This window comes from Bactrocera dorsalis, chromosome 4, assembly GCF_023373825.1.
Source record: "Bactrocera dorsalis isolate Fly_Bdor chromosome 4, ASM2337382v1, whole genome shotgun sequence".
NCBI classification, from domain to species: domain Eukaryota; kingdom Metazoa; phylum Arthropoda; class Insecta; order Diptera; family Tephritidae; genus Bactrocera; species Bactrocera dorsalis.
The window spans coordinates 68,414,338-68,441,338 of NC_064306.1; the positions used below are offsets into that span (position 1 = coordinate 68,414,338).

The window sequence follows — 27,001 nt, forward strand, 5'->3', positions numbered from 1 at the left end:
TCGTATATACTCGTTTTTATTGTCTATTGAGTTTATTTTACTTAAGTATTTACTTCAAATTTTCAAACAGGTGGCAACTTTATAACTTTTTTAAATCTTAGATTAAGCTTAAGTTGTTGGACACCAGCTAAAATCCATCAGTTTGTAACTTACTAATAATATTTAATAAAAATCAGTATAGAAAGAGCGTTATATCAGTGGTTCTAACTCAAGTGTCTCCTCATACGAAGTCAACTATTCAAGGTGCCAAGTGGACTTGTAGCCGGTCATTTTATCGTATCATATGCATATAACATTCATAATACATATGTATGACTATATACATATAATTGGGGTACTCACAACGTGTTGTTGCATTGCATACTAAAATAAGTTTACGCAAATACAACTCTGAACTATGTTTTCGAATCTTTATAACTTACTATAACTTTATGAGACTAAGTATATGAAACCCCTAAATATTTCAGTGTCCACCAACAAAATTTCAGCTCGAAAAAAATCAGCGCGCAATTCAACACTAGTTTAAGTTAATTTATTGCCACAACAGGGGGAAATATTTAATACACCATGCCACACACAACCGGATTTTCGCCATTAATCGCACACCCCTAAAATAAGTTTACAAATGCTGTTATAATATGTATGCACAATAAATTGATCAAAAATTGGACATGCGAAAAATTCCACAAATATTTACGCACCCAAAAATGCAACAAAAAACACTAAACGCCAATATTGAATGTCGATGCAAAATGTACATATCTACATACAATATGTGCACCCATATTTATAAGCCCGTCAAGGTTTATGTAATGACTTGTGGCGGAACCAACGTGATCTTAATTAAGTCCAACCGTATGCTTAGCGCCGGCCACAGTGCTGCTTGGCTTGAGTGGTCCACCGCCGCCGCCGCCGTGTGTCTCATTGGCCTAACCCCAGTCGCCACATATTACTTATATGTGGATGTGCGTTCGTGTGTACGTTGCGTCGGTATGCGGGGCGTGCAATTTCACTGTATCGCCGCAACTACAAATTAAAAGCGCAAGTGTAAATTTTTAATTACAACAAAAACCAATAACATGCATGTACCGTTGTGTAGCCAACATTACCGTTAATGAAAATGGCAATAAAATTTGCGGTGGGAAGTGAGCGAATGCTGGGAACACAAATTACGCGCAAACAAAATGAGGAAAAAATAAAACTCAATCACAGAAAAAAAGATTGCAACTAATGTAATGAATCTGCACAATTTCAACAGTTTTGCACATAACATTTATTAATTTCTTCAATTGGTGATTTTTCAATTTTTTTTGCATTTAATTTTTTTTTCTCAATAACTCAATCTCTGCATGAATGTGAATGTGGAAAGAAAGGGTGCGTAAGTTTTAATGCCCAATTATAAATTTATTAACGAAAAGGCTTTTTTTAGTACATAAATATGTACATTTGTATGTATGTAAGTATTAATATATGTACATAACAAATATAACATATAGTACATATGTAAGGGCAGGTATACTTATGCAAGCGCTTTCTTTTGATTGAAATCGCCAATGTTCGACAATTTTTTAACTTTATCAATTAACTTTATGTATAATCAAACTTAAAGTATTAAGTTTTTTTTTCAATTTGGACAATTTTATTTTTGATGGCTTATATGGCAAAACAATATTTTTTTTCAATTATTATAAATAGCTAATAAAGTAAGTAAAATGTAAAAACCAAAAAGAAATAATTAAATCTCTTTTTTACAATTGATTAATCAGCAAATAAGAAATCGTCATAAATTATGAATTTCTCCCGGACAATGTAAATTTTTTTTTTGCATTTTACAGAAAAAATCACTTAAAGGAAATATATTATTTATACCTTCGAAAAATGTTGTCTGGGGTTTCCTAAAAATAGCGGTTGTTTGTGGTATTAAAAAAAAAATTAAACAGATTTACTTCTATTAATCTTTATATATAAAAGTTGCGTGCCACATTGTTTGTTCGCAATGGACTCCTAAACTACTGAACCGATTTTAGTAAAATTTAGCACACTGTGTCCAGTTCGAACCACCTTGGAAGATAGGATAGTTAAAACAATTCATAAATAAAGAATACAGTGAAATCTCTTTTAAATGGATGCCCCATTAAGCGGACAACTCTATTAACTGGACAGAAAGGCAGAACTTATTTAAAATTAAATCTCAAATATAATTATTATACCGACAAAAACGGTTTCTCCTTTATTCGTAAACAAAATTTTCACTATATTGAATAATTTATTAAATGAATAATAGTTTAAAATGTATGCCAAAGCAATGCGTGTTCGGATCCACTATTACCTAATAAATTATAACGGATTTTTTCAAACGACAAGGTAAAAAGATAAGATAGTATTCTGACCGTATACGAAAGAAGCTAAGTTCTGAGGAAAATCAGACCAAAAAATCAAAAATCAGCTTTCATATGATCGGTTCTATAAATCCCTAAGCAATTAAGGCATTAACATCTAATAGCCTTTTCGCACAACTAAATTAACTTATCACATTAAAATTTTAATTGAGAAAGCAGTTTTTGGCTTTCCCACAGCCGGCTACTCCATTAACGATAGGCTCGATTAACAATCAGCTAAGTATAAGTATTTCGTGTTCTTCATTTACATTGTTTGTCATGATTAAACTTCCAACAGCCAATTGCTATTTTATCAATGCACACAACCTAATTTACAGCCTGGATAACAACCGCCTGAATTAAACTCAGCCAAATTGACAGTGTCAACAACAGCCCGCAGAATTGCATTCCAGTTTCCAATCGATTTCAATTTGATTAAGAATTAATGTAGTAAAATAAGATTTTCATTTTGTATGGTAAGTCGATCTAAATTAGTGCTTTAATCGAGCAAAGGCCGGTGAATTGAACAATTAATTATTGTGCGAAAAGGTTATAATATAAATTTTGTTATAGATTATTCCAAATTTGTAGCACTGTCTTGGAAAAGAATCCATGCCGAATTTCGTGAAGTTATTTTGTCAAATAAAACAGTTCTCCATATCAGAGTTTGAGTTTTATCGGTCAATTTGTGTGACAAATTTATGCTGTAATGGTACGACATTTCCGCTGAACATAATTTGGTTCGAAAACGTCGGATTTTCTTGGTAATTTTCGAGAGCCCATAAAGCGAAGCGTTGTCGCTTGGGAATGTCGAGCGGTTTAAGTTCTGTCCTTTGTACTCTTTCAGTTTAAGATCTCGACGTAAAATCCACCACGTCGTTCCATACGTCAGTTCGAGTTGTTGCGAACGGCGCTAAATCAACTCTCCACGATCTTCGTGTACAATCTCAGCTCCACCAGCTATATTTTCTTCACTGCGTACTGGACGTGGTCTATTTGGTCGAATATAATCATATAATGAATGCTGATTCTCAAGATGGGTGATGGTGTTGCGAATAGTTCGCTCTAGTGCAATCCTTTGCATGTGCCACAGTGTCTTTGCACAACTGAGCGGAGAAATGCTTTTTTTTTTCGAGTTAAAAACCGTTACAGTAACGCTTTGAAAATTTCTTGCCATAAAATTTAATTTTCTACCCAACGGAGGCTTTTTTCCACTCATTGAAGTTATCAAGAATACTTTAAATATTATATTTTTCTATTAAATATTAATTGAGTAATTAGTTAATTACCTCATTATATGGAAAATTGAGAGTAAGCTACTGTAATTAATTTTAAGTCTTAAAAATACGGGACAAAAAAGATATTAGAAATTTATTTTGTCATTTCAACCATTCACAATGGCAAAACAAAACTTGTTAGCATTGAAATTAGGGCTATACCACTTTAATGAGGTATCCGTACTCGGATACTCTCTTTTAGGAATTTTACTCGATAACTTTTTGGCAAGAGAGCGGAAGCGAGCAGAGAAATAGCGAATCGAAGACAGAAAAAAAAATTTCTGAGGAAAAGCAACTGCTCTGTTATAAAACCCCTTTACTTCGATCATATCAGATTAAGAAAGTAAATTAGTTTTTAAATAAATAAGTAACTTTAAAGTATTTAGTTATTGCAAATTTACAAAAATAACGAAGTGTACCCCAATAGAATAAAAAGATTAATTGTCTCCGATACAAATTAAAATTGCAACATAAATCTGGTAAGCTATTTACAAACACCAAAAATATATGCAAATTTAGTAAAATGAGACTTTAAAAATTGCAAACACATAAATGCCGGTTTTATATGTAAATGAATACCATATATATTTTGGGTGCCCGCATTTACATTAACGAGGCTAATAAAGTAGAAATGTGTTAAGTAGCAAAACACTAAATTCAGTCGAATAAAATCTCTAAGCTTCTGAAAGTTAATAGTCTTACAACTAAGGAAGTAATGTGCTATGCCTTGATTAATTATGGAAAATATAGAATTACAATAACAAACAAGATAGCAAGCCCACGTTGTACACCAACAAGCATTTGCTATTAAAACTGTTAAAAATGCAGAATTAAGGAAAGACTTGATGGAAAAGGAAGGGTATATATTATATGTATAATGCTGAAGATACCCTCTAGGAAAATGCAGTAAGGTACAAAAATTATCGAGTATTTGAATGAACGGACAAGCTCTGCATTTATTATGTAGAAGCAAAGTTTTCCAACCGCCTTAGTAAATATATTTCGCAGCAAAAATATATGATATATTGAAATTTTCGAAAATATTCGAACTATTAGGTTAAAGATCACAAAGCAGTTCAGTGCCCATCGTCTCGTCTCCTCTTCCCCTCGGCTACAATCTACAAGTTCGGGCAACAAAATCTTCTCGTGTGAACTCACACTTAGAAATAATTAGTTTTTGTCTCAAACAGAACAGAAACAGAACAGAATTTTTTAACGGACGCTGTAGTTTAAGTTTACTTTTGCAGTGTTAGCAGAAAAATCAACAACAATGTCGAGCCCAACAATTTCCGCACACACATACACACAGTTATTTCAAGCAAATATGGAAATAGCGCTAAAAATGCAAATGTCACAGGCGCTAATTGAATTTCAAACTCAACATTCACAGATAAACAGATAGCAAAATTAATGATATCAATAAATAAATACCAGTAAAAATTTGTGCAAATAATTTTTTGTACATTAGGGATGTCTGTATACAACATAATAAGGAGCGGTACAGAGAATTTTCGAGTTTTGTAAAATTAAAGTGCATTACTAGACTGAATCTCGAAAATGAAGTGCTTTTTCGTGGAAGAAGCATAGAAAACCTAAGCGCTTGTTAGTGGCCTTTTCTCTGTTACTCTAAAATATTTTCAATTATCCTCTTAGATCACTTCAATTGAAATTTCTTCTTTTCCTGTGCTATTCCTTTGCTCTCGAAAAAGAGAGCGATCCCTTTATATTTCTCGAACTGATTTTTTGTTCGGCTTAAATTAGTACACCCCTAATACACCCAATACACTTGTTAAAATCAAGGCAGTTAATAAAAATAAACATTTATGTGTAACTTGCATATTGATTAGAGCAAACTGTAAACTGTTGCAATTTATTATTGTTATTGTTGCTGGTAGCCGCTACATATTTACTAGTACTATGAATAAAATTAGTTGTTGTTACTGTTGCTCAGGTAGTTAAAGGTATTTGCAGCGAATGAATTGTACACAGTTCTATAAATTATTTGCTCAGCTGGAACAGCAACAAAAACAAAAAAAACTAGAGTATAAACAGCAGCAACTTTGCGCCGAAATGCAAACAAACAAATGTTGCATATAAATAAATTAAAGCAACTATATGTACGTGTAGGTGCTTGTACTTAAAACTAACAACTAGAGCACAACAACAACAAGAGCAAAGAATAAAACCGAACATTGCACTAGCAGAATTCGGTCAAAATTTGGTTTTTTGGTTACTCGAACACTTGTAAATTAAGTTTCGAATGCAAATCAAAGTCATACATACACATGTACATATATCTATCTATATCTATGAATATACATACATACATATATGGAGTTGCAACATCAATTTATATGTAAGCATTTTCAGCCTTTGCGACAAGCCTGATTTCAGTGTTTCTTCTAGCGACGCTGAGAAATCTGTGCCAATGCGGTTGAAATCAACAAGCTCGAGCTGGCGTCTGCGGTTTCTTATACTAAACCACGTTGAGACAGTGTGCAGGGCTTCAACTGCCATTATCATTCACTTTTTATAATATAGCTCATCGTGGCGTGCAATTGCCACACTAAAAATAAAGTTTGCTAAACTCGATTTATGCGCTTCTTTGCATGCAATTAATAAGATGTACATTTATGATATGCATGTATATGTATAAGCGTGTTGGAAACAAACTTGAACTTGAACTTTATGCCTTTTGAGTAAAAAAAAATGTCGTTTATTGCCTTTGACACTTTTTCACGCACCTTTAAACACTTTAGTAACCTGATATTCTCTACACCTGATTTTAGCCGTTTTCTTTTTAATATACTACTCGTATGTATTCATGCAATATTTCCTCGAAAATTTATTGCATATTTACTTATATTAATTTATGCATAAATATGTACATTTATAGGGTAAATACATAGTCGCTTACATACAAATATCGACCATAAGTATGTATGTCTTTTCAACTGCGAGTCAGATTGCTGTCTCTCTGCAGAAATAAATTTAAAAGTAAACAGGACTTTTTGAATCTAGCGCCCCCTGGTGGCGCCATCTATATGTCGACTGATGCGTTAGAATCTGCTATCTTTATCGATTGTCCAGTGAGAATTTCATGACATTTCATTGATTGGAAGTGAAGTTATTGCGTTTTAAGTGTCAGTATGTTTGTGTTATCGGTGCGAAAATGAGCTTCGAACAAAGAGCCAACATTAAATTTTGTTTTAAAATTGGTAAAACTTTTACCGAAACGTTTCAATTGATGAAACAAGTTTATGGCGATGATTGCCTATCCCGTAGCAGAGTGCACGAGTGGTTTCAACATTTTCAAAGTGGTCGTGAGGACATAAATGACGATCAACATGTGGGCCAATCAAAATCCGTGATCACCGGAAATTCCATCGAAACTGTGTGTGAATTCATCAAAAATCAGCCGAATTCATGACTGCAATGCATGGAAATAGAATTGATTTATCGCATTTTGACTGAACATTTGGACTTACGAAAGGTGTGTGCACGGTTTGTTCCGCACAAATTGACTGACGACCAAAAATTGCTCAGAATCCAACATTCGAAGGACGATTATTTGACCAAAAATCACATTTTAACCATTAACCACTCCCCGTATTCACCTGGTATGGCACCGTGCGACTTCCACCTTTTCGGAAAAATGCATTCGCTCAAAAAAGGAAAGCCTTATGCAGACGTAAAGGCCAGGCCCGTAGCCAGCTTTTCATTTCGGAGGGGGCTGAAGTAAAAACATATATAAACTTTGAATTTTCTGTTTATTAAAAAAAACAATATAAATTCATATACGTATTACTTAAATTATTTGGTAGTTGTAACTTAAATAAGTAATATTTTTCTTTTCTTCTTGTTTGCCATATCATTAATTACTTCATCTGGATCTATTTTAATATCCCAGTGCACTGCAATAACAGCAAGTGCACTCAGCCGCTCATTGCCCATCACACTGCGTGGTAAAGTTTTTATTCTTTTTAAGGTTGAAGAAGTTCTTTCGAAGGTAGCGGTCCTCACTGGAAGAGTTGGTAAAATTGTAAGCAGGTAGTGAATATTTTTAAAATACGTTGCATCGCAATGTTGCAGTAATTTCAACACTTCTATGGTTGGATCTATTGTTGATAAGCTGGCACACCACAATCGATACTCTGATTTTGATGCTGTCATTGATATTTGCTCCTCGAAGTAAATAGTTAAATTTTTTAATTCTTCGGCATTATCAATTGCAGCAAAACCTGGGAGTAGAATTTGAAATGACGAGAGTATATCCTCATTCACTAATAAACGTTCTGTCATGTTTTGAATCAGAGCATCAACGCATGGAATAAATATTGTAACTCTGAAGTGGCTTTCAGGGGTTGTGCAAGGTGGATTAGCACTAGTAGTTTGACGCGAAGTCACTCTAGGCACTACAAGATCTATGTCATAAAGATCTTTAGACATTTGTGATGCTGTTTGGAAAATATCGTTGAAAAAACCATCCGCTGTTTCTCTTATCTGGTGCAGAGTTCTTATTAATTCTTTGGCTCGGTTCATTGCTGATACAAAATCCATAGATTTTTCTTGGAGTTACACAGACAGTGGCAGCGTTAAGCTGAACAATTGCTCACAGACGAATAGACTAAGCAAAAAATCGCTTTTCTCTACCGCTGCTAAGAAGGCTGATGCTTTAGACGAAATGGACCATGTCTTACTCGAAATTATTTCCAAACTTAGTACAATGAATTTGAAAAGCTCCACAAAGCTTATAATGCTTTCATGCCTTTCTATAAACCTTGTTTCACAAAGGCGAACAAGTCGTCTTTTTTTGCTTTCTGGTGCGTGCTTCTGTATAACGTCCTGGAAAGTTGTGTTTGCATTTGAATGGTTTCTAAATAAATTTGCTATTTCACTGACAATACCAAGGCAGTTCCGTATTGAAGGTAATGACATAGTATTGGAAAGCGCAAGGTTCAATCGGTGACTAGCGCAATGAACATATCGTGCTTTTGGATACAGTTGTCTTATCCTGGTTTGCACTCCACTTAAATGCCCTGATATGTTTGCTGCTCCGTCATATCCCTGGCCAACCAACTTCGCCATATCAAGATGGAGATCTGTACAACGCTTAAGTATGACTTTTGATAAGTTTTCAGTCACCGTCTAGTGTAGTTGCGTACGACTGTTATAGGTTTGAGCTGAGTTGTGTATAAGAGTTTCAAAAGATTCAGTCAGTGATAAATCTTTTTTATTTGCGATTTATTTAAAAATTTTCCTTATTTCGGGGGGGGCTTCAGCCCTCTAGCCCCCCCCCTGGCTACGTGCCTGCGTAGAGGCCATTCAAAAGTCTTGCACCGCCATACTGGCGGCAATACCGGCCAACGAGCTAAAACACACGTTCGACATGCTTTTGGACCGTGCAAAAAGCTGTATTGAAGCAGAAAGGGACTTAAAGTAGAAAATAAAGTAGAAAATAATAATAGTAGTAAAATAAATTTATTTTGCCGAAAAACCCATTTGTTCTGTTTTTTTTAAGTCCTGTTTACTTTGGTATGCACCTTGTATTATTGTTATTGTCCATTAAATAATTAAATATACTGGTGGGTGTATTTTAAAATAGCCTAAGTCGTCTTAAGCGAAAGTAAGCTTTTTTTTGAGCAAAAAATTGTGAATATTTTATCTAAGAGGTTTATTTACAATAAAAAAGCAGATTCGAGTCTCGCTTGATGCTTAGAACAAGTCAAGTTGTCCGCCTTTAACCAAAGTCCCCTTGAGTCATTTAAAAATACTGTCGCATATTTAAAATATGGTTAGTTAATGGTAATGGAAAGTTCATATAATATAATAAAATTATTATATGTGCATATATGTAAATTAACATTAATTCATATAAGCATGCATACTTGTATGTATTTGATATGTCATGTAACCACTATACAAAGTTCAAACGAGTTCTAACTATAAGCTGAGGCATTTAAGATACAAATTCACTCATTAGGTTTGCTGTTCTAACATGCTAGAGTTAATGTATGTCTAACTTTTAATAATTTGTCTACAGTAAATAAAAAAATATTGCAATTTTTGAATCGTGTTTTAATTGTGATCTGGCTTTGTACAATAAAAGAATTGTAATATATAAAACTTAAGTAGACAATGCTCCTCATAGCATTGCTTCAAACACTTTGATAATTTCTTGCAAAAAAATTTTGTTATCTTCCCAAGGCAAGCTTTCTCCACTCACTGAAATTATCGAGAATTCTTTAATTCTTTATTTTATTTTTCAACTAAATATTAATTGGGTAATTAGTTAATTGACTCACTATATGGAAAATTGAGAGAAAATTGCTAAATTCAATTATAATTCTTATTCTTTATTGGCGTAGACACCGGTTAGCGGTATGATAATTATGTTAATAAAAAATAAATATAAAATGATTTTTTATTGACTGGCAATAATATGTAGTTAAAACTTCCTCCTATAACGAGTATATACATATGTATATAATATGTCAGGTTAATGACACCGATAAATTGCATACATAACAGAGAACAATAAACCGATAGACTAAGCTGACATTTGCAGTCTTCATACATCAATATTTAAGAACATTTGAAGAAAACATGACAGTAATCACGCTCTCCCGTTTTTCATAATGGACAAATCAGAACCTTTAAAATATTTTCTGTCTCTTAGAAGTTCCAATATAACCTTCTAACTCTTTAAAAGCGACTATACTGAGAACTTCATATTGGTATTTAGCTTTTGTAACAATCATCGTGGTTTGCAAACAGCAGTATAATAATGATACCCGTCCAGGGTTAATGATAGCAACGTCACCAAGGCTCAATAATAGCTAAGCATAGAAACGACCCTCATGTCACCACATGTTAAACAATTCCAACAGATATCCTGTCGATTCAATGTCAGATTAGCGTCAAGCTACACATGTCTACTGCATAAAGTAAATATAGATGTTATACAAACATACATACGAGTATACGGAGTTACATATGTATGTACGCTTTGAGTCCTTTCGCGGCATGTCATTGTCATGTACAATCGAAGTTTCTGTTTGTATTGTTGCAAAGCGCTATGAATTCACTGGTTTATTCATATGTACTTGTATATCACTTGCTGAATAGTTTCCAGCCAATGGCTAGAAAGGCTATGGGGAGGTTAGAACACCCCTTTGAATATACTCAACTAACTTTTTGTGCGAATATGTGTAACTACCATGAGCTTTCATATAGTGACTTCATTGATTGAAGGCATTGACATTGAAAGGAGGCGTTGTACTATCAGTTCTGATTTTGTATTTTAGTATGTATAGTTTGGAAGCATGAGTTGTATGGATATATTTAGTATAAACTTTAAAAATATAAGTTTCAATGTTCCAAAAAGAGTTTTCAAAAAAATTTTTTAACTAACGCAATAATCTTTTATGAATGATCTGTCTATTAAATCCCCATTCATAAAATAAAAGCATTCACACACAGCACAAAATGTTCTGAAAATGTTTAGAATTAGTCAAGGTTTCAGTATTGGAAATTTAGGCATTAGGCGAAGTTCTTTACATGCGACCAGGAAAAAGAGATGTTAAACTTATTGAAATATCTCTGCTGTTACTTTCCAGTCATTTCATAGTTTGGAATATCTTCGTAAGGGAGGGATTAGGGTTTCAAGTTAAAAAAAAGGCATTTTTTTGCGAATTTATTTCTTAAATTTGGATTGAGGAATTTTATTCGGATCTTTTGTATATTATTGCGCACAATCTTGACAATATAGGGAAATTTTTTCATGCAGAAATATTGAAGCATAAGCCGGCAGGCCTTTTTTTCCTTGAAACTTTTACCCTTAAATAATTTACTTAAAAAATATGGGTCTATTGTCCAAAAAAAAGCTGTCTAGAACATGTCGAGACCATCCGTGGTCCCAGTCCAACCAGTTACTCAGTTGGGATTCCTTATTACACAATAACATCTGCCTATTTCTGTTGTCATTTTAGTATAAAAGTAAAGTTAAAACAGAACTGAAATTCTAGAACTGAAGGGTTGTACAAAAAACATGTTGAAAAACAACAAGTTTCCGACACAATCTTTTTTAGAACAAATAAAATACTGAAAGGAAATCTCTTGTATATGAGCATGGAAAACGACACAGTTTGTATAAGCACATAGCCTCATTTTTTTTAAACCACTTTTTCATAGATTTAATTTTTAATTAACTTTTACACATTTCAAGCTTTGGTTTCGCTGTCAAGTTCGTTTCACTAATTTTTGCCACAATCTAGATTGGGTTATGCTTCTATGCGCGATGGAGGTAAGTAAGAATGATGGCTGTGTATATTCTTGCGGCAGTCCACCCACAGTGGCATGAGGTCCAAAATCTCAAAACATACATACAAACATATTATTGTATCTGTTCCGAAAAGGTGGCTACAACTTAGATTGTTTAAGCACACACGTATTGGAGTTAACCAGTTAGAAAAAGTTTATTCAAAGTGCTGGAACCAGTTTTGCATCCCACACACACAATGGATTTCGCATTCGCCAAAGTAAATAATCGAAAGATAGATAAGTTTTATTTAAATATTTCACTGTTGCGAATTGTAAGCTGTAACATGTTCTTAAGCATACGCGGTCAAATGAATTTACCTACACTCATGTGTGTACGTGTGTTTATGTGTGTGTGTGGGTAATTTCAATATCTTGATGTTTGTACTGATCGTCGAAATAAATGGGAACTGACAACCCTCTGACACTTCACAGACGTATATGGCTTAAATAGAATTTGGCTTGTCAGCTTCTTATAAGCCATACCAAATCGGTTGCGCAGGTTCATACATATGTATGTATGTACTTATATAGATATATGTGTTTGTGCAAATAGTTCGCCTAAAATCATAACTGGATTCTATATTTATTTCTCATTATTGCCACAATGCGCATTTGATTGGGACTTTCGATATGCGTTGAATATATTTATAGACATGAATATACATATGTACATATATAATTTTTAAACAGGTACCACTGCTGTAAGACATTTTTTTCGGTAGATATGGTATAGCTATGTTTGGCAAATTCAAATTTGATTGATCGTAATCTTTGCTCTGAAGTTGCAAATATATGTAAGTACCCATACATATACATATGTAACGGGTGATTTTTTTGAGGTTAGGATTTTCATGCATTAGTATTTGACAGATCACGTGGGATTTCAGACATGGTGTCAAAGAGAAAGATGCTCAGTATGCTTTGACATTTCATCATGAATAGACTTACTAACGAGCAACGCTTGCAAATCATTGAATTTTATTACCAAAATCAGTGTTCGGTTCGAAAATTTTTTATCGACAAATTTTGTTCAGCGATGAGGCTCATTTCTGGTTGAATGGCTACGTAAATAAGCAAAATTGCCGCATTTGGGGTGAAGAGCAACCAGAAGCCGTTCAAGAACTGCCCATGCATCCCGAAAAATGCACTGTTTGGTGTGGTTTGTACGCTGGTGGAATCATTGGACCGTATTTTTTCAAAGATGCTGTTGGACGCAACGTTACGGTGAATGGCGATCGCTATCGTTCGATGCTAACAAACTTTTTGTTGCCAAAAATGGAAGAACTGAACTTGGTTGACATGTGGTTTCAACAAGATGGCGCTACATGCCACACAGCTCGCGATTCTATGGCCATTTTGAGGGAAAACTTCGGACAACAATTCATCTCAAGAAATGGACCCGTAAGTTGGCCACCAAGATCATGCGATTTAACGCCTTTAGACTATTTTTTGTGGGGCTACGTCAAGTCTAAAGTCTACAGAAATAAGCCAGCAACTATTCCAGCTTTGGAAGACAACATTTCCGAAGAAATTCGGACTATTCCGGCCGAAATGCTCGAAAAAGTTGCCCAAAATTGGACTTTCCGAATGGACCACCTAAGACGCAGCCGCGGTCAACATTTAAATGAAATTATCTTCAAAAAGTAAATGTCATGAACCAATCTAACGTTTCAAATAAAGAACCGATGAGATTTTGCAAATTTTATGCGTTTTTTTTTAAAAAAAAGTTATCAAGCTCTTAAAAAATCACCCTTTATTTGCTCCGTGTGGGCCAATAACACTTATTTTGAATGAACGTTCCGAACTTTTTCTACTTCTCATACTCATTTATTTTCCCCTTCGCTGGTTGTAAGAACAAATGTGTATAAATTAAATATTAATCAATTACAATGTTTGCATATTTTGGAATTTCCACATTTTCGGCATATTTCTACAAAATCATTCAAAATTTTAGTTCAATAACCTAACGGCAAAAAAGTGTGAAAAATTGCTGCTATTTTTTATATTTGACTTATTCATTGTAAAAATATGTATGCTAATGAGCTTTTGTTGGAATTTATAGCAACATTTAATAAAGAAAAATTTATAAAAATATTAAGAATAAGCTACATATATTTGAAAGATAGATTTAGAAAGAACGAAACATATTTCAAACAGATTTACCACGATCTTAATGAGGTTTACGGGTTTCAAAAAATCTTTTTTTTTTTTGTTGTCTTATTAAATTTTACAAAACCCCCCAGAATATTGATCTAAATTTTCAAGTTAATCCGAGTAATAGTTTCGAAAATACAGCTTTGAGAACTTGTGCGCTCAGGCAAGCTAGGCTAAGTGCGCCGTCTTTAAACCCGTTTTTCTCGAAACTGTGTTTTGGAAGTCGGTTAAAAGGATTTCTCGAGAACTACTGAACCGATCTTCATGAAATTTTACACAGGTCTTTGAGATGCAATGTCGCGAAATTTTCACTGAAATTTTCATTTTTTGTAAAAAGATCTGCGAAAATCCAATTTTGTTTTAATTTCTTTTTTCTTTGTCCAAGTTCTAGGTTAAGGTTTTAACTAAAACACGTATTTTTTTCACTTTATATGATTTTGTAAGGAGTTTTCCTGTCAACTCTGGCGCATCTTTTTTTCGAGATATCACCGGGAATGGCGTCGTAATGGCCGAGTTTAAAATAATTTTTACTCCAGCAAGTAGATAGACCCACTATGATGTTTTAATGGGGAGTGAATTGAAAATATAAACTCTCCTTCCTTTCAAAATAATAATCTCACCCACTGCCAGTAAGGCCGTAATGATCTCTGTTATCGCTAACGAGGCTCAATCGACCAAGTACATAGGCGCTATATCTTTTTACAAGCACAGTGGGAATTCTGTTGCCTACGCATCGGCCTGGAGGTCAGCTAGCAGTCCCACCACCAGAACCAGGTGCGATAGCCCGATCAGCCATCCATTGTAAACTAAATGATTACAGAAACCCCAAACAGAACTAATGAATTTGGGTATTTTACAGAAGTTTTATAACACAGCCAAAACTACACATTTAAATTTGGTTCCAGAGACACTGAATGAAAGTTAAATGATCTATACAAGGTGCGTTTCAAAGTAAACAGGATTTTGAAGAAAAACAGAACAAATGGTTTTTTCGGCAAAATCAATTTATTTTATTCAAAACAGTCTCCTTTTGTTTCAATACAGCTTTTTGCGCGGTCCAAAAGCATGTCAAACGAGTGTTTTAGCTCGTTGGCCGTTATGGCCGCCAGTATGCCGGTGCAAGCCTTTTGAATGGCCTCTACGTCTGCATAAGGCTTCCCTTTCATGGGCAAATGTATTTTTCTGAAAAAGATAAAGTCGCACGGTGCCATATCAAGTGAATACAGGGAGTGGTTAATTGTTAAAATGTGATTTTTGGTCTAATAATCGGTCACAAGCGTCGATCGATGAGACGGCGTTTTATCGTGCAACCAATGTCAACTTTAATCTTCGCGATATTCGGGCCGAACTCGTCGAATACGGCGCACCAAACGCCGATAAATCGATGTTTTGGAGATGTTTAATTCCATTTCCATGAATTTCAATGATGATTTCGGCTGATTTTTGATGAATTCACGCACAGTTTCGATGGAATTTCTGGTGATCACGGATTTTGATTGGCCCACATGTTGATCGTCATTTATGTCCTCACGACCACTTTGAAAACGTTGAAATTATCGCCATAAACTTGCTTCATCAATTTAAACGTTTCGGTAAACAAAATTTAATGTTGGATCTTTGTTCGAAGCTCATTTTCGCACCGATAACACAAACATACTGACACTTAAAACGCAATAACTTCACTTCCAATCAATGAAATGTCATGAAATTTTTCCTGGACAATCGATAAAGATATCAGATTCTAACGCATCAGTTTAAATGTAGATGGCGCCACCAGGGGCACTGGATTCAAAAAGTCCTGTTTACTTTGGAGCACACCTTGTTTACTCTTTATATGGTATGTAATATACATATGTAGGGAGTGCTTTTTAAACTATATTACCAATAATGCAGCTATATTACCAATAATTATTGATAAATCTCACATATTCTCCACCGAAATCCATTTCATCACTTCATTTACATTTCTACCCAAAGCTACTGTCAATGATGTCATTTCAGGGGTTGTATTGACTTTTTTTGGCCTTTAGCATTACTAGTTTGCTTTATTCGATAACTCATAGCTTTTTTAGGTGCAAACCGTGAAATTTTAATGGACAGGTTTGCCTTTGCTGACTTTGATTGTTCTCGTACGATTGATTGCACAAAGAAACCACTCAACAAGCAGCCACTCTATGCAAATTGCGAAAAAAACACATGCGACAATCCGCCATAGCGACACATTGGACAAAAGATCAAAAGAAGTTAAGTCCGAACAATAAGCGTATAGCCGCAGCCAAAGTAAACAGCGCACCGGATTCAATGCCTCGGGTTATAAGTGTGGCATTGATTAGAGAATTTTCAAAATTTCATACTCGTAACCATAATATTTTACGATTGTCATCAGCATTGGTGATTTGGCAAAAAATTATGGCTTTTAAAAATTATGCAAAGTGTGACCAAAAAGATTAGCACATGAGTCGATTACAATTGTATTATTATTCTAATGTTTCTAATAACATGAACACAATATTGACCCTGGGGCTTTCTTTTATTCTTATTCTCTATAGCAAAACACGACAACGTGTAAGCTGATACACGGACCACGAAAGAAGTAGCGCTTTTAATTAACCATTATGTTGAATTCTGCTACCAGATAACGGTAATTAAATGTGCTTAACAAGAACTTTATTGGTTTGAGTTTTAACTCAAAATGACGTCTTCAAAAAAAGTTCATTTTTAGCTTTATTAGTATTGAAGAAACCTCATTTTTCACTAAGATTAGGTCAAGTATTATATATCCGTTTCAGCCCAGGCCCAGTCTGTTAATTGATGTGGATATTCATAAAAGGCAACATTCCCAAACACTATTGGGGGGAATATTGGAATATTTTATACAACTACAAAAAATAAAACAGTTATGAGCTTTAATTAATTATTTAAACAAATTTTATATGATATTCAAATCTTTTTTTAGGTTATGTTCCAACAACTTTTCGAGCAACGAAGGAGCATAACCAAAAAGTAAGGAACCGAACCCTTTATACCTGTACTCTTGCAACCAAAGCTAGAGAAGTACCTTCAGGTACACACGCCTTGTTTGTTATCTGAGGTCTAAGGCGAGTGTTTACCCGATTCTATTCATTCAGAGCGCAAATATGCCCCGATGAAAGAAAAACAAACGTTCTCTCAATTTTATTAAGATAACTCACATATTGAAAGATATATGCGGTATAAAGGTATAAAGTTACATTTTCACACTGTAAGATAACAATGTCAGAGCAATGTCACGTACCACATTTGGCTGAAATCGGTCGAGCGGACCTCGCGATATGTGATTTCCCCTAAAAGTAAGCGGTGCCACTGACCTCAGCTCATTCCATTCTCACAACAGTCGAGTCTACGTAACCGGAACGGACTCGGATTTTTATCCCGCCAAGGACTGTCAACTTAGCAGATTTCTGCCGCTACAGCAACAACAAATACAGTTGAGCTGACTCATCAAACACATTATCTAGTGACTAGACGTGGATTTATAAATATGATGTTGAATGAGGACGTCAAAGACGGTCAAAATTTACATCATTTCCTTTGATTATCGTGTTGCGCTTTACAATGACTTCGTTTTACAGGGTCAAACGATGAATAAGGAATACTACTTGGCTGTTTTGAGACATCTACGTGAAGTAATTCATCGTAAAGGAACGAATTTGTGGCCAGATAAGTTATGGGGTTTTCATTATCATAATACGCGGTCACATTCTAGCATGATTGGGAGTGACTTTTTGAGCAAACGAGAAACATCGTTCAGCTATAGCATTGATCTAATTTGTTTCCCTGTAACTTTTTTCTGATTTCGAAACTGAAAAATCTGCTTTGGGGAACGCTCAAGACGTCCATTGAAGCCATTAAAAGTCACTCGCTGAACGTACTGAAGGAAAACAACCGTATTTATAGTCCGATGAAAGCAAAGAGATGCATTTGAAATGGTTTATCTCATAACTCTCTTTAAACAAAGAGAGCCCTATTAGGTTCTTTACTCCTTTTTAAACGAAAAACAAGAGCGTCCAAATTTGAAATTTGAAATCCATTAAAATGTAATACAAGCTTAGTTCTTGGAGACCTTCAATGAACTTATACATTTATTCACTTATTTAATTCTAAATTTATACAGAGCAAAATACTCAGGAAGGATGATTAGTAGCAATAATTAATATACAAACAATATACTTATACACTTCTTTTAACCAAGGTTTTAACAACACACGCGACTGATCAAACTACCTTGGCCAATAATATCGCAAAGAATTCTATCGCCAATTCCATTTAATTCGTGTTAAGTAATATATCATTCAATTAAATTCTCTTCAACTAGACTTGCAGCTTTTGTGGTGGCTGACCATTAATCAAACTGCTAGTATGCAATTAATCTCCCACACAAACACACATATTTCTATATACACTCATAATGAGCACAGAAAAATATCTCAGTAAAATTAAAATCCAACAGTATTGCCAATATTAAAAGCGTCTATGTGCATGCAAAGAATTTCGCGGCAGCAAATATCAACGTCTAGCTGCAGTTTAACCCAGTTATGGGTCATATGACCGGCATCAGCAAGGCTTTTAGCCATTAAGACGCAAAAAGGCACTTGACCTGCGCGGTTGTTTAGCCAGGTAAGTGTGTGAATGTATGTATGTACTTATGTATTTGCAAGTACAAAGTGCAAAAGTCGCAAAGTTATTTATGAAATTGAAACTTTTGCCAGAAGCGCATTTTCGCCTTCAAGCCCATTGAAAGCTCTCAGTCACCTTCCGCTTTTGTTGAACCACAAATATTTGCCTACAGTGTCTATATAGTTTTATATGTTCGACTGAAGTAAATAAACTATTTGTATATAAATACAATAATCTAACGGTGAATGACCCATGGCAAAACAACAAAAGGCAGCTGGCAGCTCATTTGAAGTATTTTTATTGATGACTGCAGCAGCGGCCATAGCAATAATAACAATAGCAAACTACTTGACATCTCCAACTAACGCTAATTGTGGCTTTATGTACTCACACATACATATACACGCATATATATGTACATATATACATTTCGCATCTATGATACCGTTGAGACCGATCATCTCGCTGAACTTCCAACGACACAATTCCCCCACTCAAGTTCATCGGAGCTAAAAATGTACAAATACAACGCTGCCAATCACTCAAACGCAGCAATTGAACGCGATTTCTTGACTTCTGCTTCTTCTTCTTTATCTTCTAGTCTAATCAATCGATAGTTTAATCGAGCGCACGCTGTGCTTATTGTTTGTGGGGTGGGGCAATGGGCGCAACTCTGTCGGCTAAAGTCAAGTGGATATCAAACGCGCAAAAATGTAAAAAAAACACAAAAACACACATAACTGTTCTTGAGCTTGTTCAAAGCTTTTAATTCAGGAAATCGAGAAAACATTAAAAAATTAACACAACAACAATTGATTTCATAAAAAATCGCTGGTGATTTATGAGCCCGGCTTTTTGGAATTGGCAATGAATTGACATTTACTCAACAAACTGCGGTGGCTGCTTGACTGCTTGTCCGCCTGCCGCCCGCTGATACTTAGTTGATTCTGATATTCATTCAAAGAGCATTAGGCGTTGCTTTAATGGACGCTTTTGACGCTTTTCGTTTGCCTTCCGGCCACAACATACACATACACACACCTATGACCTATACACATGCACATAAAGTATGCTGCGGGCCATCAAATCTTGCAATCATAATGCCAATAACAACAACACCAACGCAGCATTCATATAAAGTTTCAACAACAACATTGTAAATTGAATGACAATAAATTGAAGTTAAATGATTTTTAGTGTTAATCGCGTATTTCTAGAGATATGTTTTCTGATAGTTATGTTCGATGAATTGGTCTTATGCAGATTTTGTACAAAAGACTTGCCGCAACGCAGTACGAATGCTCACACACTCGTTGGCTGACAAGCGGGAGCCATAAATTTTTGATTGGCAGACACGGATGTAGACGAAGGCTGAGTGTTTTCATTGCTTTGTTTGTGTTTTACAATGTTTTTAAGAACATTTTCTTAGAATCGATTTGCTTAAGTGGACTGGGAAAGTCGTTAGAATGAAATGCATGTTATTTATTTACTTATTTATTGGTTTTTTTTCATACCCCGAGCAAGGGATATCAACTTCGACACACAGTTTGATACACCCAGAGGGCAACGTCGGCGATATCGGTCTAAAATTTTGCACACTTTGAAACACTAGAGCTTAAAATTCAGCTGTGTACATATGTACATATATAGATTGAAAAAGTCGCACGATCGTTGCCTTGTCTAAACCCTCGTTTGGTATCGAACGACGAGGTGCTTCCCGATCCTGACGGAGCTTTTGATATTGCTCAACGTCAGCTTACACAGCGTATCAGTTACGAGGAGATATTAAGCTCAGAAATCGATGAAGATGGGGGGTTTGTGTCGATCCTCTTTTCATGGGTCTTTTTTTCAAGATTTGGTGCTTAGTGATTCGGTGGTTGTTAATTTTTAAGGCCTAAAGTCACACTGATAAGATCCAATCAGTTTGTTGACGGTAGGTTTTAATCTTTCACACAATACGGTCGATAAAACCTTACATGCGATGATGAGAAGAAAAAAAAAACGGATCCGTTATAAGTAAACAACCACACATTTCTGATGAAAATTCAAACCCAATAAACCCATTTTCAACTTCTTAATATGATACATAAATTCATAGGTTATAAATCGTGTTGACATTATCAGCTATTGATTGAACGAAAGTTGGCCAGTGCAAATCGAACAAACAACTTGTATAAATTAAATAATCCAATTGCGGTAGAATGCTATAGAAACTTCCTAGACTAATACAAAACATTAAGTTCCAATATTGAGTTGAATTCGAACACATTATTGCTGATTTTACGAATAAAGATCATAGAGCAAGCACTGGCAGCAGAGAACCGTCGCACTGTCTTCGAATAGATAAGTAGGTGTTGAATGCAAATTGCTGATGAAACATTAGGATGCAATTCCTTCTCTTAAAATAAACTCATTAAACCCCCATATTCATATACCTAGAAATTTATTTATTAAAATATTGGAGCCACATTCTCGAAAGCCTATGACGATGAATATCATGAACTGATTGACCTCCGCTCCATCGTATAATTAATCTTTGAAACTATTCTTCAATGTTTTCTTAACTCATAGTATTAAGCCACTTGTATAGTGACATATGAGCTTTAACAAAGATATGAAACTCAAAAACCTTTGTTTTCTTTTCAACCATTTAATCAAAATCCTTTTAGCTGTTAGACATATGATTTGCCGCAGCAGTTTTAATTTTCCCGTGAAATATATTAACACACACAATGCAATTAATTGGCTCCCTAATTAAGCCACTCATATGTAAATCAAGTTTTATAAAACAACAAAATCAAAAAGAAAGAATCAGTGGTATAAATAAAAAAAAAATAAAAAGTCGTAGCTATAAATAAAAAAAAATCAGGTCCGACACCAACCAAAAATCAATAAATAATTTACACCTCATTTGTGTGCAACCAGGTGTGGACATGCCATAGCAGTGCCGTTAAGAAAGCAAAAAACCAACAAATATTTAACAACAACTCGTTGTGAAGTGTGACATTTATACCAGAAAATTAATCATTTTTATTAACTGACTCACTTTTTTCGGCTGAAAGGCATAAAAATTTCGCACGAAACGCGAAACAGGATCCAAGATGTAAAATGAGCTCGTGCCAGTGTTGTGGAAGGTGTGGATGTAAGTACCGACTTAACATGCTTTATGTAACGCAGGAATTTAAAACTTTAATTTAAACAAGATCTACTTTTCACGCAAAACAGCAACTCTCTGGTGAGTGTGTTTTAGAGGGGTGGTGTCGATCACACGAAAGCTCGCTTAGTTAATTCAATAACATTTGTGTAGATTTTTGGTACTTTAAATTAAATTTATTCACCGCTAACTCATAGCATAAGCTCCTCACATTATTTATTTAGTTTTGTTTTTTCTTTAACAAACTGCCGTTGACAATATGTGGCTATTTGGAATGTCATAAATATTTACAGTTTTCATAAATTTTGTATACCCCATATTTAACAAAACTTTTCACGAATTATTTAAAATTAATTCAAGAGCCAAACTATTAACAATTTAATATTTATGTTAAAATAAAAATGACAATGACAATTCGGATATCACAAGATTGGCCTTCTAGATTTTAAATACCCAGAAGGCGCATAATAAATCGTAAAGAGTTAACTAGCACAGATTCCACGAAGACCAAATAATAACGTGCAGTGACCGTCACAAGGAAATTAGTCATTTAAAATCAGAAAAAACATATCAGTAATTATAAAACTTCATGTTGGATATGCGTTTCGAGGACAATATCATTTGTTATAAAGAAATAACATTTTTTCCGCAGACGAGTTGGCCAAACAAGGAGTCTCTTTAGATGAATCCGAAGCGGATTTAATAACATATCCGCTGGGAACGATCAATAGAGATCTCAATACTCACTTTGAACAACTAGCTCAGTGCAGATGGAAATCAAAAACCAACTACAAAATAACGAAGCAAAAATGGGCCAAATATGATGAGACTAGAGCTAAAAACTTCATGTCCAAATGTTCATCCTTACAGCTACTATACCGCGGCACTGGCCGTTTGGAGAACACGCGCTAAAAATTTGACATATAACAATATTTGATGAAGCTAAAAGCTTGAAGGGAATAAGGAAACAGTTTTTCACTTACTCTGTGAATGGCCAGCTCTAACACAATCTAGACACAGAATACACGAAACACATCAAGCACCAAACCTTGAATGGCTGTCCACAAAAAGCATAGTAGACATAAGAGCTTCATTGAGGGCACCAAATGGATTGAACGCAAAGATGAAAGATTTGAGCGTAAAAGATTATACGAGTATTTTAAGAAAGTAAAGAAAGACCAAGGTCGGATGTAACTGAGAACTTCATACGCTTTCAACTTTTCAAAATTAAGGCCGAGGAAGTATCTGCAGGTGATGACAAACTTTAAGAAATGTTGCGAAAGAATTCAACATTGATTACTAAATTGTGAAAGGATTATAATGAAATTTGCATTGTAAAGTAAAGTCAGCCGAGAGTTCTAAAATCTTTCCATTCCACCATTGTCAGAAAAGGATTCGCTCCGAATTTCTATATTATGTATCACAGATTGGCTGACACTTTCGATAAAAAGGAATAGGAACTGCGGTCCATATATTCGCTATCCGAAGGCTTGATTTGCTTTGCTCATAAGGGTCAAAGGCTATCTTCGTTCAAAGGTTTATCCGGATACATTGATTGGTTGTTGATATAAGAATCTCAGGACAATATTACTTATCGAATTTGATTGAAATCGGTCGAGTGGGTCCGGAGATATGGGTTTCACCTAAATGCAAGCGGTGTCACATCCGAATTTCTCCATTTTCGCAGCCTTCAAAGACGGTAGAGAGATCGTTGAAGGCATGCCTCTTTCTGGACAGCCTTCCACCTCTTCAAGTGACGAAAATATTAAAACAGTGAAGCATATGGTGCTTGAAAGTCGTCAGCGAAATGTTAGAGAGATGTCAAGACAGCTCGACATCTCTCGCGAGTCCAATCGAATCATTTTGGTTAACGTTTTAGGTATGAAACGCGTTCTTCTCGACTCGTCCCGATAAAGTTGAATTTTTGCAAAAAGAGTGCCGTAAACAGGTCTCCTTGGATATGGGTGATCGTGCGAATTCCGATCCCACATTCATAGAGAGCATTATAAGTGCCGATTAAGCATGGATTTATGAGTTTGACACACAAACAAGTCAACATTGATCGGAATGGAGGGAAAAAGAAACTGAAACCACAATAAAACACTCACAGGCGCAAAAAAATCAGAGTGATACTCATTTGAAAACCATGGTTTCGTGCATCTTGGACTTTTTCCGGATGGACAGATAGTCAGTAAGGAGTTCTATTTGACCATATTGAGGTTTGCGTGAGAAGATAATAGATTTTACACGATGATAATGCATCACCGCATCGAGATACGATTGTGACCGAAAGCCAAAAACGCAATGAATACCATCGTTAAACCAGCGCATTCCCCAAATTTTGCTCCATGTGATTTTTTTTTTTTTGTTCCCCAAATTGAAATTGCAGCTCCGTGGAATCCGTTTTCAGTTGATCGAAGAGATAAAAGAAAATCCGCTGAAGAAGGTGAGGCCATCCCAAAAAGTGTTTCGAGGACTGGAAAATCGTTGGTATAAGTTGCGTTTGATTAATTAAATATTTTGCGTTTTATTTACATTTTTAGGGTAATTTTTTCACAGTGTATATTTTCAAAAAATTGAAAGACGCTTTTTCACTACGTGTTACTAAGTGGAAGTCTGCAGACCAAAAATTGTCCACAAAATTATCGAAAAGGCTGTACAACTGGCATGGTACTTTAAAACTCCCGGATTATTTACCCAAGAAGAACGAAAGAGAACGGATTTTTCTATAATTTTTATACAATAAACTCTCGCTTTGAAGTTTGATTCCTCCCATTTAATTTAAACTCGATTACGTGGGCACTTCTTGAGCAATACATTTTGAATTAATAACTAATTGGGTAATTAATGGTTAATTGCTCCATTATATGGTAAATTGAGCACATTTAGAGATTAAATTACTAAACTTGTATTACTCGGATTATTTTTGAACAAAACATTAAGACGTATTCCCCTATTAAGAAACTCACTATTGTTTCCACGACAATTTTTAGCTGTCGCATCTTTTTATTTTTAAAGATCAAAGATCTAGCGTAAGAAATAATATAATATTATCCAAACCGAGTATAAAAAACTTGTAATGTCATACTTAATGTATACAAGTTACTAAGAGTCTCTTCAACTAAAATATGCAAATATGTAAAGAGGCATTCAATTAAAAATGTAAATAAGTTTATATATAAATATTGAGCAAAGCAAATAATAAATTTTAAAGCTGCACACAAAGCTCGTGTAAATGTAAAAAGTATGAAATAGACTAACAAAGGAAATTACATAATAATGAAACAGCAATTCACACACAAATATGTTGAAATGATCACTAAATAATATTTTCATACAAAAACATTTAAACTTGAAAAGAATGTCATTTTGTAAAAAAAAAACATTTAAGAGCTTTGGCGCCAAATGCATTTATAATCAGTGTAGAAGCCTCCGCAGCGCAGCAGCCATGAGGCGCCTTGTCGCGGACACGCCCGCTGCCGTTGCCGCTGCGATCTTGACCACCAGCAACACGCGTTCGTTCAGCAGCAATCTTCCCAGTGCGTTAAGCGCAAACATGAATAAGCACACATATGTATGAACATACAATTATATTCATACATATGTACACATATCTTCAATTGAAGCCATTTGTACACACACAAGTTGTGTTAGAGAGATTTGTGCAGCATTGCGGCGCGCACTAATAACTCTTAAACGCTTCAAATGCGTTTGGCGGCTACCTGAACTGCTATGTATCGGCGACCGAGCACGGACAGCGATTGCATGCGCGCTTCGCCACTCTGCTTGGCTTTGTTCAAACACTACTTGCTACGTGTGTGCTGTCAACACCGTTGGCCGTTGGCCACCGAGCGTCTTTATGGCACTCATGGTGAAGAGTTTGGGTTAAGAGCCCCGCAGCTGTGTTTCAAACGTCAGACAAGCAACCAACGTGCCATGTTTTTGTTGCTTTGTTGTCGAGCGCATGCGCGACTAAGTCAAATTTTGAACACATGCACGGACGGTCAGCCAAATAAACAAACGAGGAAAAAACCACAGTTGACCTTGAACTTGTGGCTTTTTCAGTGTTTGTGTGCATACATACACAAATATATATGTATATACATATGTACGTTGGTGCACGCAACTCCAAACACCGCTTCCCACTTTTCGTTTTCGCTTTTTTCGTCATTATGTACTTTACGGCTTCCCACCTTTTTCACTCTCAAAGGTTACCTAATTTATTGTACTACGATAAGTTGTTATTGTTGTTGTTGTTTGGCAACTTTGAACCGCTGCCACCTTAACGACATTGTGACATTCAGTTTTTATCCGCTGTTTGTTGTTGTGCTGCTTAAGTTAGCTTATCTCTGAGGAGATCGCATTAGAAGGCGGGTCTTAGCCAAGTTATTAGTCCGTTACTTGTTTTCTGCGCTGTATTACCTTATTAGAGATTAGTAAAACAAAAAAATATTGCAAAAAAATATTTATGGAATTAAGTGTTTGTGGATTCTATGCGCGTTGCTAAGAATTTGTCGGCACTCGGCGGTTTGAAAAACAATCGAACATAAATTGTTGCACTTTGGCATGTGCTATAAATTGAAAATTATAGGTTTTTATGCGTTAACTGTGTTAAGCCGCTTGCACGATTATTATCATGAATCATATTTGACTTAATGCGCTCTGAACCCTGCTATAGATCATTGCAGTACTCGCTTAGCAAGGATTCTAATTGTGGAGGGCAGAGATAATTCGTTGAAAAACGATTCAAAAAGATTGTAAATGGAGCGAATTCATCAGAACTCGAATATCATTTCCGATTCTTCTTCTTTATTGGCGTAGACACCACTTACTCGGTTATAGTCGAGTTTACAAGATGTTTGGTGCCAATAAGAGATTTCAAGTGTAGCCTTGTCCTCCTCCAGCTGATATTTCCAATGGAGTAGAGGTCTTCCTCTTCTTCTGCTTCCCCCGACGGGTACTGCATCAAATACTTTCAGAGCTGGAGTGTTTTCATACATTCGGACGACATGACCTAGACAGCGTAGCCGTTGTCTTTTAATTCGGTGAACTATGTCTTT

At 35.2% G+C, this 27,001-nt stretch overlaps 2 protein-coding genes across 6 annotated transcripts in view; one reads left to right on the top strand and one right to left on the bottom strand.

Annotated features, from left to right (window-relative positions):
- The window catches only part of LOC105224932 (calcyclin-binding protein), a 233,180-nt gene that overhangs the window by 166,316 nt on the left and 39,863 nt on the right, over positions 1-27,001 (top strand). The window contains exon 1 of one of the 3 annotated variants that reach the window (XM_049456514.1): positions 19,571-19,582. The exons of the other annotated variants lie outside the window; for them this stretch is intronic. The gene's annotated coding sequence lies outside the window, so the exon portion shown is untranslated. Of the gene's footprint in view, positions 1-19,570; positions 19,583-27,001 lie in introns of those variants that run through there. 3 annotated transcript variants of the gene reach the window in all.
- Positions 1-27,001, bottom strand: part of LOC105224934 (GAS2-like protein pickled eggs) — a 147,013-nt gene that overhangs the window by 82,111 nt on the left and 37,901 nt on the right. The gene's annotated exons all lie outside the window — the stretch shown is intronic.